The 15,324-nt window shown below is 28.3% G+C and overlaps 1 pseudogene; it reads right to left on the reverse strand.

The window, feature by feature from the left end:
- Nucleotides 1-929: 929 nt before the first annotated feature.
- LOC142326552 (glutamate receptor ionotropic, kainate 2-like) lies at nt 930-14,500 on the reverse strand (annotated as a pseudogene).
- Nucleotides 14,501-15,324: the final 824 nt, after the last annotated feature.

Genomic DNA, 15,324 nt, shown 5'->3' on the forward strand with positions numbered 1-15,324 from the left:
TTACCATAACTGAATCTTATAATTGTTTTAATTTTAGTTTGTATTGTCAAAAACTTTGCTGTTTAATTTGTTAGAAAGATAAAGCCATAAAAAATAAATGTCATTAATCTGTAAAAAGTAGATGAGTTACGTTTCTAACATCAATCCTACTAAACAAACCTGGTGTACTAAGATCATATTAGCAAATCATTAATTAATTTGTTTAAAAAATAAAACTGCTATGATAAAACTATTTTAAAGTTCAATTATAGTTAAATAAAACTGCATATTCTTGTACAAGATGAGGGATTTTAATTACTTGTTACATTTAAGTGACTTGCCAAATGTCTTCAAACTAGTGGATACTTAGTTTATTATAGAAGTGAGTAATTTTTTGTTCACAATTAATTCTAAATTTGTTAAAAAAAAAAATTATAGTATGTGGACAGGATCAAGTGATCTTGTCAATTTGATATCCATATAAGTAAACAGCAACTTCATGCTATTTTGTATAAACTGTTGCTCCAGCAAATAAAGGTAAAGATCTCTTACCAAGGATCCAGTTCAAAAGTATAACAATCGAATGTGGGATAATGCTGTAGTTTTATTAATAAATTTATTTCACACAAAAAATTAGAGGTGCTGCTGGTATTGTAAATAAGTAATATTTTTTTTTATATGACATTTTTAATTATGGCGAGTTAAGGCAATAAATTTAATTTTTATGAACAATATAAATTTAGGCTATAATATTAAATAGTAATATATATAATGTGTATTTCACCATTAATATATTACTGTATTTTTTTTCTTACATAGTGCTCCTAGTGGACATCTGAATAAGCATTATTTATCTCCATAAATAAAAATCATTAAAAAATAATATTACAAACATAAACAGTGACATTATATTAATATATAAAAAATGATAACACAAGTTCTATTTTCAATAAAATGTATATTTACAAATTTTAATTTTGTTTTTATAAAACTGTATGGTACTTAAAAATACAGAACATTTTTTGTTTAATAATTAATCGCATATTTACATTTATGATTTCATCAGAGAAATGCAAACAAAATAAAAGAGTGAACACAGTTTCAATATTTAGCAGCTAAATTTGGTTTTCTATTGCTTTGTCTACAAAATAAGTATACTGTTGTTTTGCTATTTTACATTCTATTTACGTATATAACATACTGTTTTAAAAAGTATACATTTTCAACAATTAGTAGGTTATTAACTATTATTAAAATTTGGATTAATATATTAACTACTGGGATAATTCTGTACTCTCAGTACACAATAGCTATAAAAATAAATTTAAAAATTTTTTTTTATTTCTGTTATCACCGGATTCACAAATATTTTACAAATATGGTAATTCAGTTTTTTCACAACAGATTGAAGCTGTAGATCAAGATCACAGTAAGAACAGTTAAGAGTTCTGATGAACCTTAGGAATTTCAAGATCGTTATTTTGGTGTAAATGTAGATCAGGTGGTAATTCTAGGGAAACTGCCATGCTGGTTCTCTGAAACAGTAGTCAACCTGAAAAAAGCTTTGAAACATGGTTTTAATATTTTTTATTCACTAAACATAAGAAAACTAGTTAATTTCTCATTCAGGAAGTAAAGATGTGAAGCTAAAAGAGGTAAAATATATTATTTATTTCACGGTAGGCTGATTTGCTATGTATGACATTGTTCATGTGATGAGTATGGTTTACTAGGCCTGTTTTCACAACATTGTGCAGGTAGTGGTTTTTTAAAATAGCTGTAAAAATGTAAATCCTATTAAGAATGTACTAGAGCATTTGACAGATGAAAAGGGAATGAATGGTATCATGAAGGTACACTGTACTAACCATTTGAATGACCTGCTATTCTTACTGTTCTATGTGAAATTGGTTGCATTTGTTAGCTCTTGGATAGGAGATCACCTTAATGAAGTTGCCTTCAGTATAAAACTATACTATTAAACTACTCATAGTTGTGCTAAAAAAAAAAAAAACATTTTATATATTAAATCTGTTTGTATGACATGAAAGATTTCATTTTTAGAATCCTTCAAAGACAGAGTTGTTTTGTCTGAATAACTTCAAAATTGATGCAAGAAATCATTTAACTTAACTTTATCCAGTTGGTAGGTGTATTTATAGGCAAGGTGGAAATAGGAGTTTTGATAAGAGTCATTTAAGACAATGTCATCTGCGAACTTAAAGAATATACTAGTCTTTTAAACTGAGATATTTTCAGTTCTTAGATGCATTGTGAAAATAAATTTTGAACCGGTGGCAGTAATTTAAAGCTTTTAACCTAGAATAGATCAGTTTTTATTAGTCTAAGACTGTTAAAAGATATTGCTGGATTTCTCATCCCTCAATAAGATCTATGTTAATGTGTAGACATTCAGGACCAAGAGGGCTGACTTTCTGGCATGGTAAAAAACAATTTACATTTAGTGTGTAGGTGTGCTGATAATTTAATCGTTTGCATTTCTTTCCTATGGCTTATTGGGTTCTCATAGTTAGTATTTAGAAAAATTAAATTAGCTTTAAATCCTACTGCCTGGAAAATTTTGTCCTTTATCATTCCCCAGAAATGAAAATCCAATAAGAATGGGAACATTTCAACTGGAAAATGTAAATTACACATTGAAGAATACTGAATTTTTACTGATTTTAGTTTGCAAATGATGATTAAATTTCAATATTTGTTAATGCACAGTTACGTAAATTATACAGGTTTTTTTTTTCATCATTTACATTAATAATGACATTTTCAATTAGTTTTCAGAAACAAGATGTTTCTATTTTCTTGACATGGTTGTACCTTCGATTTTTATTTAGCATTAATAATGAATTTGCTCTTTCTTCAATTAATGCAGTTAACATCACCTAATTTAAAATTAACATTTTTTTCACAACATACTCTTAACTGCCAAAATTTTTTTTTTAATCGGATTTACTTTCAGAGAATGAAGAGGTAATTTCAATACTCTGTGACCCTTCTTGGCTAAAACAGTAACGATTTTAGATAATGTAGCCCGTGGCTTTGTAGTTTTATTAAACTGTACAGTTCTGGTTTCAACATTGTGCTTGTAAATGACATTTGTTTTGCATAAGTCAATTGATCATGTTTGCTTTTTATGTTTGTATTCGGAGCACAGTTCAATTGCACCAATTTTCTCATTGTGAGGTGGGCACTCGAATATCTCATGAGAATTCTTTGCCATCCAATACCTGGTGTTCTGCGAATTAACATGGCCGGATATATGAAACCATGTCTCTTCTGACATAAAGTATGACATCAGGTCTGTCTGCTCAACAACAATGTTTTCGAGAAGCCAGTTGCAATAATCAAGTCATTTTGGTTTGTCTGTCTCCAGTTGTAATGCGGTATGGTTTCAATTTTAATTCATGAAGAATTTTATGACAAGATGTGTATTTAACACCAAATTGTTGGGATAACTTGCGTAGCGATTTTTTTTGGACTGGCAGTAATTCTCATTTCAATATCAGCAACAGCCTGTGGAGTCCTAACAGAAGGTTGCCTATTTTGTTTTGTATTTGAAACCGAATCTGTTGTATGCCATTTTTTAACTAAATTGTGTTTGCTACTCTTCGTTGGAATACAGGCATTCGGAAATTTTCCTAAGAATACTTGAAGTGAATCTTCAAATGATCCAGAACGAATATAATAGGGCATTTTACACAAACACAACTACACTGCAACAAAACATATACTGCACTGACACGTAACCAACTGAAAAACAGCAGCAACAATCAATAGTAACATATACATCCACTAGTCGCGCTAGTTGTGTGAGAGTCTTTCATAAATAGTGTTGGGTAGCGGTTTCATCATGGGTTCGATTTTATGTTGCTCACTCTGTGTAATATAACTTAATATAATAAATATATTATAATTATATATATGTATATATTATTATATAATTATTAAATTATATAAATTACTATTTATTAATTTATATAATTTGTTTAAATTTATTAAAATTTATATTTTATTTATCCAGATAAGAATATACAATAATTTGTTGATGACTGATAACGTTTACAGTTTTAGTTTCCTTTTATGTTATCATGAACATAATGATAATATTTTATTTGTATGTTTTTCATTGTGTATTGTGTGAAGTTTTTCAAAACGTTTCAGCAGGGAGACTACAAATGAGTAAATCCACTATTAGATATAATAAATTGAATGTTTTAAGCCATTAATGTTGTATGCTGGTAGTTTCTTGACAGTGTAGAAATTAGTTATATTTATGGATGCAAAATGTTATGTGGAATGTGTACATTATTAATTTTTTCATTATATTTTTGTGATCATTATATAAGTATTGTTTTCAAGTGCTAGATATACCTCTGACAATGTATAATTTTAATTTGTTATCTTACCCTTTCCATTTTTGTGATTCGTTTTGAATTGTAGCAGAATTCAAATATTGCAACAATGACTGCTATAGCTAAACCACAAAGAAGTACAACAAAAACTCCTCCTGCAAAGAAAATAAGGTTGTACAGTTAATATAGTAAATCCAATAATTATTAGTTAAATACTAAGCAATATAATTACTAGGTTAATTACTAGGTATGTAATAAAGTTGAGTTGGGATAGGTTACTGGAAATGTTGAGCTTCTCAGAATTGTGGCTGTTTTTATTAAAAACTGATATCAATATCATGATTATTTAATAAAGCAATCAAAATAAAAAAAAAACAAAACCATAATACACATGATGATACATTTTAGTAGGCTTTTGCAATTTAAATTAAAATCAAAGAATAAACTAATCATGAGACACGTCTGGAATCAAAATTAAAATTATAAAATTTGTGCAATTTAAATAAATTCAAAAGAAAAATAACAGAGAAAAAATTTATTTTTCCTTGCCAAGGTATTTTATAATTGGATTTCCTATTCAAATTTATTTCTAGTTCCTAATGCTTAGGCCTTAAACTCAACTTAGGATTAATGTGTGTAAGTAGGTGCAAAGTGCTGCATAAAGGAAAAATACTTTCAGATCTGTTAACATCAGAATTTGTCAAATTGATATGTATTATGAAATATTATGTTCTTGAAAACTGATTATAAGGATCACTAATCACTACTATACAATCAAAAATATTTAATGTAAAAAAAAAAAAAAAAAAAAAATATTAAAAGAAAAGAAAAAATGTTATCCCTGATCATTTTTGCATGTAACAGTAGACTGAGTATCAAGTTTTATTTTCAGATCTGGGTTTAAAAATGCAAATTAATTATAGCCAGGATAATAGTTTAAAAAAAAAATCTCTTAGTGTTTTAAAATCTTAAAAAATTGTTTGGTACATTAAGAGTGATGGTTCATCATTTTTATGTTTGTTATTTTGTATTTGTAAAAAATAGATTTTATGAAATTAGATCGTTTTGAATTTTAATTTATGTTAGTCTTTAATGTGTTCAAAGAAATTTTGATTGACAAATAAATTCATCTTACCAGTATATTTATGTATGTAGCTATAAAATTAAAAACTAGGAGCTTGTTGGTGATGAAAGCACTTTATTGCAGGCTAATAATTTTTATGTTTTTTTCATGCAATTCTCAGTATTGTTTAGATCTAAATAATTGTAAATTATATTTTAAAGAACTTGAATTAATCAATTATTTCATTATTTTAGAATGAATGAAGCAATGAGTAATAGATAGAAAAATTTTAAAAGGAATCTAGGCATAATTGTAAAACAAGAAATGGAACGAGTAGTCTATGGAAGTCCTTTATTAGAGTGTGAGATATCTTATGTAGAGAAAAGTTCTAGAGGAATTACCTCTGATACGACATTCATATCTGCGAGGTGGAACAATCTGCCTGGTTGGTTTAGAGGTAAAATTTGTCATTGTAACTCAGCTGATTCTGAAGTCGAGAGTTCCCAGGTTCAAATTCTAATTAAGGTAGTTTCTTTTATTCAGATTTGAGTAATAGATCATGGATACCAGTGTTATTTGGTGGTTGGGTTTCAATTAACCACATATCTGCGAGAAGAGAATCAAGTCTGTGTGTGACTTCTGCAAGATGTCAGTCTGCGAGAGAGTATTTTGCGAGGAGGTTAGTGAAGGAGCAAATTTTTAGTGTGTACAAAGTTCTACGTGATTAAGGTGATGTCACAAGTAATTCCAGTTCACTAAAAAAAAGAAATGGTTCCCTGAGTTACTGTTAGACTATAAGTGAAAGAGATAATGTACTAAATCTTATTCATAAACTGTTAGGGTAGTTTTGTTTGTGAATAGCAAAGGTATTTACAGTGAAAGAACTTTAAACTTGTCTTATCTGTTGTGCTATTGTAGTCAATACAAGATTAGTAGTTAAAAGTGTTACGACTAATGATCATACTAATGTCTTTTGTCAATGGGACTGAATTATATTTAACGACCTGTAAATAAATCTTGACAATTACTATACATTCTGTTTTGAATGTAATCACTGTCTTAGAATATTGTTTTATTCTTAATTTCATTGTCATTATTAATGATTTGTCTTATGTTATTTATTTTCTTACACTAATAAATTGTAATTATATAAACATTTTCAATTTTCAGTCTTTCAATATCCTGATAGAGCCATGTATAATATATAATATACACATACCAATTACTACCACATTTGTCTAATACTTAATATGTATATGTATATATTATTATTGAAATATATATATATACATATATCTTTTTGAGATTCATATTATTTCTCTGTACTGTTAAATTATATTTTTGATCTTATTAACATAAACCACCTAGTACAGATCATAGAGATAAAACAAATCTTACCTTGATTTTACGATAGTACTTTCACAGGATTCCGCATCCTCAGTCATGATTGAATTTATTTAATTAGACTTTACATAATTATGTAACAAACATTGCATCATGTACATGGTTTATTGTAATAATATAGTATATTTTTAATTTTTTTAATATCTTTATTTAAGTACAATTTAATTAAATGAATTCAATCATGACTGAAGGTGTGGGATCCTGACAAAAAAATTCTTATATCAACTAAATTGTTAATTGTACTTAAAAACCAGTAACATTATTAAAGTTTCTATTATATCTAGCTCTTTTAAAGGTGAAGAGAAATTAGATACTCCTGAGAAAAACCTAAATGGGAGTTTCTATTTTGTTATTTTAATTGTATTAAATGAATAAAAAAATTTAAAAAATAAGTAACATAAAGGCAATGTGTTACCTATAGCTAAAGTAAATGAAATAATATCATACTTATTACTTACAATAAGAATTAACATCCAACCTATGCCAATAAACCTAGATACCATCAGAATTGTATAACAATAGAAGTTTTGAGTATTTTATCACTCCAAAATACCAAATGAAATTTTCTTACAACATTTAGCAAACATAGTAGTTGCTGATATTTTGAACAAGAATATTATTCTAGATTAGTTATGTGGAGGATATATTGGTCACATTCAATCTATTTACAAATGGTGAACATATCACTATTTTAAATGTACTTAATAAATATAATAATAACTTAAAATTTACTTTGAAATGGAAATTAACAGGAAAATACAATTTTGGACATTGAAATTGAAATAAACAGAAACAGTATTATAGAAACAGCCATTTACAGGAAACCAACCATAAATCACACCGCTACACAAAAAGAATCTAATCATCTATGTTCACAAAAAACTGGCACATATAAAAATTTCATTTTCAGTGTTCAATACACAAAAATAACCCAGATAAACTCAAAAACAAAATAAATACAATAAAATAAATAGCAGTTTCCAATGGCTTTGATAATTGAATTGTCGAAAGAATTTATAAAAAACAAACAACCAAACATCAAAATAGTTTTACTTTTCAGTAGAATTATAATAAAGAACTTACTAATAACTATTTCAGACAATACATGTATACGAATAAGATCATAGAAAAAGATTATTGATGTTTATGATAAAGATAAATATAAGAAAACATACAAACCTAACAACCATATTTTAAAATATTTAAGGGATTATAATAATTATGGAGAAAATTTAAGTGGAATATATAAGATTAAATGTAATATATATATATATATTTATATGAGGGACATTCAATAATTAAAGAGACAAATTGATGTAGAAAAAACTGTGTGTTTTTACAAAATGAGACTTTTACTACTTCTCTACATAATCCCTACCAACATTAATACACTTGTCCCAACGATGAACTAGTTTTTTATACCTGATGCAAAGACGTCTTTGTCTTTTGTTTGAGCCACTTTCCCACAAATTCTTTGACCTCCTCATTGTTGCTGAACATTTTTCCATGTAATGCCTCCTTGACTGGATCAAACAAATAAAATCCAAGGAAGCCAAATCTGGACTGTAAGGAGGATATGACAGTATCTACCAACCCATTTTTCCAATGGTTTCTTGGGTCCGCTGGGTGGTATGAGGGTGAGCATTATTGTATACCAATATCACACCTTTTCTTTGAGATCCACGATGTTTTTCTCTCATTACTGGCTTTACTTCATCAGCATGTCTAAGTAGTAGACACTATTTATTGTAAACTGATTTTCCAAATAATCACAAAAGACGGTCAACATGACTTTTTCCGCTGATGCTTGGATTCTGAATTTCTTTCGGACAGGTGAGCTGGTGTGCTTCCATCCCATACTTCGTCTTTTGGACTCTGGTTCAAAATGGTAAACTCAAGTTTCATCATATGTTAAAATCTTGTTTAGAAAAGGGTCACCTTCCCTTTCATAGCGTTCTTTCAAGTCTGTACACACTTTGAATCTTGTTTCCTTGTGTTGTTGTGTTAACTCTTTCAGGACCCACCTTGCTCTTGTTTTGCTGTACTTGAGCTTGTTACTGATAATGTTATGAACTGTGCCAACATTACTGCAACTGTTTTTGTTATATGTTCAACTGTAATACGTCGGTCATGACGAATAATCATCAATGCGGGTTTCAAGCGAACGAGTTGACACTTCAACTGGCCGACCAGGATGATGCTCGTCAGTCACTAAGGTTCAACCATTTTTGAACTGTTCTACCCACCTATAAACATTTCCGCAGTTGATACAACTTTCACCATACTGTAAAATCATTCGAGAAAAGATTTTGACTGGTTTTTCACCTTCAGAAAGCAAAAAAATGGATCACTGAATGTTTTTTAACTTATATGGAAATTTCAAGTGGACATGCCAACGTTAAATGCAATATTGAAGTTATAAATAAAACAATTTTTATCCATCAGCTGTTCTCAGCTCATCGCAGCGATGCCAACCTAAAGTCATGAAAGTACAAAACTCCTCCTACAAACTGTTTCATTGCTACATCAATCTGTCTCTTTAATTATTGAATATCCTCCATATGTGCACGTGCATATATGCGCGAAAGCACACATACAATCGTTCAAGCATGGGTACTATTGAAGTCATCATATTGTGTTTTTTACATTCTATTTAAATTATTTACATTTTTATTTTTTTTCTACTTTATATGTTTTTGTTTGGTTGTGTCTAAATGTACAAAATTCTTCTTATCTTATATGTAACAGATGTTATTGTATTATCTAGTATACTATTCTGTCTGAAGAAAAATATTGGATTAGTTGGTTAACATTGAATTCAAGATTTTTGAGATTGGAGCAATACTCTTGGATTTCAGTAAAGCATTATGTTAATTCTGCAAAAGCAAACAGAAGCTGATAAAAATGAGAAATGTTGAACATTTAACATTTCGTGCTTCCAAGTTAAGTACAACTTATTGAAGATAAAACTAGACTAGAAGTGGAAGTTATGTTGGTTGAAGACCAGTTCTCTTTCAGAAAAAACAGAATACAAGGAGTAATCTTAGTTCTCAAATTAAGTTTGGAAGGCAAGTTAAAAATACAAAAATATGTTCATAGCATTTACAGATTTTGAATACAGCAACAACAAGTTTGTCCTTGAAGCGTTTCCATAGACAAAACACATTTTCAGAGGTGGGGGTATGCATTCGTTCAGTTGCTTCTTCACTATTGTAATGTGCTTATTACTGTGTCTGTGTGAATGTATTATATTAGCTTTAAAAGATTAGAGCTTTGTCATGGAAGGTGAAAGTAGTGGGGTATACAAGAAAAAGATTACTTATCCACAACCAGACAAGAGAGGTCATGTTTAATGTTTTTAATATTATGACAGAAGAGGCACTGGATCTTCTTAAGTTCAGTAACATGTCGCACAAGCTACAAGAATTTCATTCAGTAGGATTCAAAGATTTTAAATGAAGCAAAAACTAATCCCAACTACTAAAAAAAAAAATAATAAATCAAAATGTCCGTGAATAACTTTGATAAAACTGTCATTCGTGAAACGATTTATAATTTTTACACTGATAAAGGTGAACTGGTGAACTCATTATTGTTCAATCTCTATTACCAGTCGCAAAAGAGAAAATCAATTTTAAAGGAAGTCTGTGGTCTTTATGGCACATTATTAAAGACTTGGTTTAAATGGTAAAAATTTAGTAGAAAAATTAGAAAATTGGGATCTGAGAGTACATTACTTAAGAGCTATTATAGAGTACTATAACTGAAATAGACCTATAGTTTACACGGATGAATCCTACATGTCAGTTATAACAAAAAAAAATATTGTGGAATGATAGCTCTGACCACAACCTTGGTGTTCAAATTTCTAAGGGCAAGCGTTCTTGCATTTTTCATGCTGGTTCTGAAAATGGTTTTGTCAAAAACCCGCTTCTTATATTTAAATCTCACACATAACAGGAGATTACCATGATGATATGAATTATGTTAATTATGAACATTAATTAAACAATTAATTCCTAATATTCCCTCTAACTCATTCATCATCTGAGATAATGCTTCATACCATAACATATATCTAAATTGCACTCTGAATTTGAACACGTGAAAAGCAGTCATAATTGATTAGCTTACGCAAAATAACGTGTCATTTACAAGTATAATGTTGAAACCAGAACTGAACAGTTTATAACAACTGCAAAGTTGTGTGTTACATTATTTAAGATCGATACAGTTTTAGCCAAGAAAAGTCACAAAGTTTGAGCTTACCTCTTCATTCTCCAGAATTAAATCTGAATGAAACATTTTTGGCAGTTTTAAAAGAGTATGTCATGAAAAAAAAAAGTTAATTTAAAATTAGATGATGCTATTGCATTAATTGAAGAACGAGCAAATTTATTACCAATGTCTAATGAAAATCAAGGTGTGACCTATGTCAAGAAAATAGAAATATCTTGTTTCTGGAACCTTTAATGCCATTGAAATGTTATTAACGTAAATGGAGATACTGAAGATAGTGATTTAGGTGAGAATTATGATTTAAATATTAGCTGTGATGATATTAGCGATGATCAGTTATCAGGAATTGAAACATTATGATTTAATTTGGTAAGTAGCAGTTCAGATCAATGCTTGTAGGTAATATAGTACTTCTTGCGCCACTCTTTGTTTTCTCTTGCGTTAAAAATATTTATGCCATTAATAATGAATGATTAACAGGTGATAATAATGAATGATTATATGACACCATAAACATGGTGGTACATGATGGGGGTAAAAAACAAAAAAAATTCAAAGTGGGGATTACAACTTCACTACTAACTCAGCTTTTTTTTTTATTGTCCATCAAATTTATTTTACTGCTTCTGTTTTAGTATGTTTTCTTAGAATTTTTTTATTAAAAATAGAATTTCAACATAAAAGTTATGAAACAAAATTTCTGTTCTTATACAAAAAGTAGAATGAATTATTAATTATAGAATGAATGATGAAAATTTGTTATTTTCAAGCTTTGAATCAAATCTAGGCCTTTTGACAGTAACTTGCTCTCTCATCTTTGTATATTTTAATTGGATGTATACTGGTTTTTAAAAAAAAAAATATTTTAACTCTCAATTAAAAGTGAATATTGTTGTTTAATTAAAATAAAGAGGGTATTTGGAACAAATGTAACAATTTTTCTCTTGAATCCACAACCTATCTTTTAAAAATACATTACACGCAAAGACATTTTTCTCAAATTAAAACAGGCTTAAAACATGCCAAATCATTAATTTCATAAACAAGGATTTATTAGGAAAAAATGTTGACTACATAAATTGATTAAGCATTAAAAAAATTACAAAGTAGTTTCTAGTTATGTAATAGATAACATCTCCAATTACAACATCAAGTAAAAATTATACAATAATTATTTTGTTCAAAACTACATTTTTTTTTTTACTTGACAAAATTGTCATAACTATATACAGTCTTCATAAAATTAAGCCACCCAAGTTTAAAACAATTCATTTGCTGGTAAAAGATCAATTCTATTACACAGTAAAATATAAATTAAATATTAAACTATTTCCTTAGATCACTCAACATACAGTGTTTACTGTGAGCATTAATACAGGTATTAATTTGTTTGTATGCTTGATGAAACTTTATATAGATTTTCTGAAGTTTAGTTGTGAATTACAATATTTATTTTTCAATTCATCCTTTGGATGAGGACTCTTCTTAAAAACACTGCCTTTCATGATTCCTATAATAATAATGTGAGGGTAAGAGATTCATGGAATATGAAGCAGTAGACTCTACAAGACACTTACAGAGATTGAAGGATTCAATTCTTGATAATGTTCAACAATTAATATTTCTGTGAAAAAAATTGTTCTGACTACTCGTTACCAAGAAATTGTACAGTACATAATGATTTACAAAGTTTACATAAGTTTTTTTTCTGAAAAATAATGGGACTCTCAAAAAGTCTTAATCAGTTGTTTTGTATTTGGACTGAAACCATGCTTCATCTGAATAAAATACATTGCCCAAAACATAAACATTATTACAAATGAAAGATCTAAAACTGCCTTTAGTAACTGCCAATTTATTTTAAGTTCATATGCTACTAGAATCTGATATAAACATAACTTCAGCTGCTTTGTAGCTTTATGAGCAATATTGAAAAATGTTTACTGAGATATTTTGTGGATAGTTGTACAAGGAAGAAAGTTAACTGTGGATTCATTCTGAAATTCTTAATAAGACTGAATCATCAAATAATGTTGTACAAAAGGTATGTGCTATGAATATTAATGTTTGTTCTAATACTACGAGACTACTAATCAGATTTAAGTGTGATATATCATAAGACGTACTTGTTTTGATCTTCATTTATATAACAGAAACCTTACCTAGAATCATGTAATTACATTACTAGTTAGTTCCATACCATTTTAGGGCTGCATGAATTTATAAACATTCAGTGCAGTGGATATTACTAAGTTTGATGAATAACTATTTACTAAGTCATTTATTTAGTTGAAATAAATTTTGATAAAACGATAAAAAAAACATGTGAATATTATATATGTAATATTAACACACACACACACACACACACACACACACACACACACACACACACACACACATTTTTATATATATATATATATATATATATATTTCTGAAAATTGATTGATTTTTTTTATTGAGAATAATATAATAACAAATATTCAATTAACTATACCAATATTATCAACTCCTAAAGCATTTGCTTTAGATTCTTTTCCTTTTTCATTTCTGGTGCAAGTATCACCAGGATTCTTCCACCACTTATATAAAGCATCTGAATCTCACTCTTTTCTTGTAATTCAAGTATTGCAAGGGAAATTTTATCACGCCATGGAGAACCTACAACATCAAAAATTATTATTATTATTAAAAATGACTTCATAAATTACATTTTATTTAGATTATTTATCAGATCATTAAAAGAATATTGAGATTAGACATATCTTACCTTAATTTTTCCATGAAAGTACTTTTGCAGGATCCCGCATCCTCAGCTATGATGGAAATAATTCCATTATTGAATAATAAAAATTAAAAAAAAAAAATTCTAAAATAATGAAAGTTGCTATTAATTTAAACAAGTGCTGCTTTCTGTTGCAGTTTTTATAAGGCTCCTTCATCAAACATTGTCTGGTGGTTTATCAAATTGAAACTTTGTTTGAATTTGAGAAGCTTTTTTGTAAAACTTAACATCTCCAGCAACTGTAATTTTTCAGTAGGCACAAAACACCCACAGCTTAACAGCGTTAATAATACATTTTCCACTTTTTTTTGTTAAAATTATTAGTCATTTGTTCTTAATTCTGTACTTAAAAATTTACTTAAACAACATATGAAATGGCTGAGAAGTTAATAAAAAAAGTTTGGAGATGTTAATGAAAAAAAAATCAAGGACAACTTAACTTTGGTAAATAAAACAAAAAATATAGTTGACTATTATTTAAATTACTATATTTTAATAAACATTATATTTTTTAATATTATGATAACATAATCAATAAATATGTCAGGTTTCCTACAACCATTATGGTTTTATATATATATCTTAATACACCTATTCAAATTATTGATATATATTCATTTCAAACTCAACTTACAGGTTCTTTCGTTTCTTTCATTCATTACAGTACCATACCATTGTACACAGCAATCAACTGCCTATGAATTTCAGCCGGCTTAATGTTTTGATGGTTTAAAAAATGTGTGACTCCACGTATTTCAGTCAGTAGCAACATTGATTTTACAACTTATTTTATAACGTAAAAACTCAAATGTAATCAAAGGTACTACAATGCGACAACTTATAGACAACATTGCAGTATGTACATTACTAGCGTGCCATGAATGACACAGGTTCGCCAACCTTAAGGAGAGAAATTGCCCATTCCCATCGGTCTTTACTTTAGAGATATCCCTCGTAATAATATTTTATCAACAGCTGAATACATTAAGAGGCAACACTGAATATGTAGGATGAACTAAGTGAGGTACTTAAAGGTGTTACAAATCTCTCTTATTTAAAATCACCAATTATTTACAATCTTTCCTTGTAATTGAAAAAAAAAACAAAAAACAATACATGTTACTATTATCTTACCTTTCACTCTTTTGATAAATTAATGCTTCACTCCTGGGCTTTTCCCTAATGCTTAGTGATTTATAGAAGTTTCAGTTTGTTAGAAGGGTCTTCCAACTGATCCAGACATCCTTAAGGACAATCTTAAGGAGAGACATTTTCCAGCGGTCTTTACTTTAGAGATATCACTCCTATAATCATCTAGATTAAACTAATCAAGATAATCTATAATCATTAGATTAATGTTTGAAAAGTTAGAAAATTATGTGGAATAAGTAAACAAATGTTGTTTAAAATAAAAAGAATCTGACTGAGGGCAGTTTTCAATCTTCCGCAAAACAATAACAAAAAATAAACAAATACAAAATAA

The sequence above is a fragment of the Lycorma delicatula genome, chromosome 6 (assembly GCF_047948215.1).
Source record: "Lycorma delicatula isolate Av1 chromosome 6, ASM4794821v1, whole genome shotgun sequence".
In the NCBI taxonomy this organism is placed as follows: domain Eukaryota; kingdom Metazoa; phylum Arthropoda; class Insecta; order Hemiptera; family Fulgoridae; genus Lycorma; species Lycorma delicatula.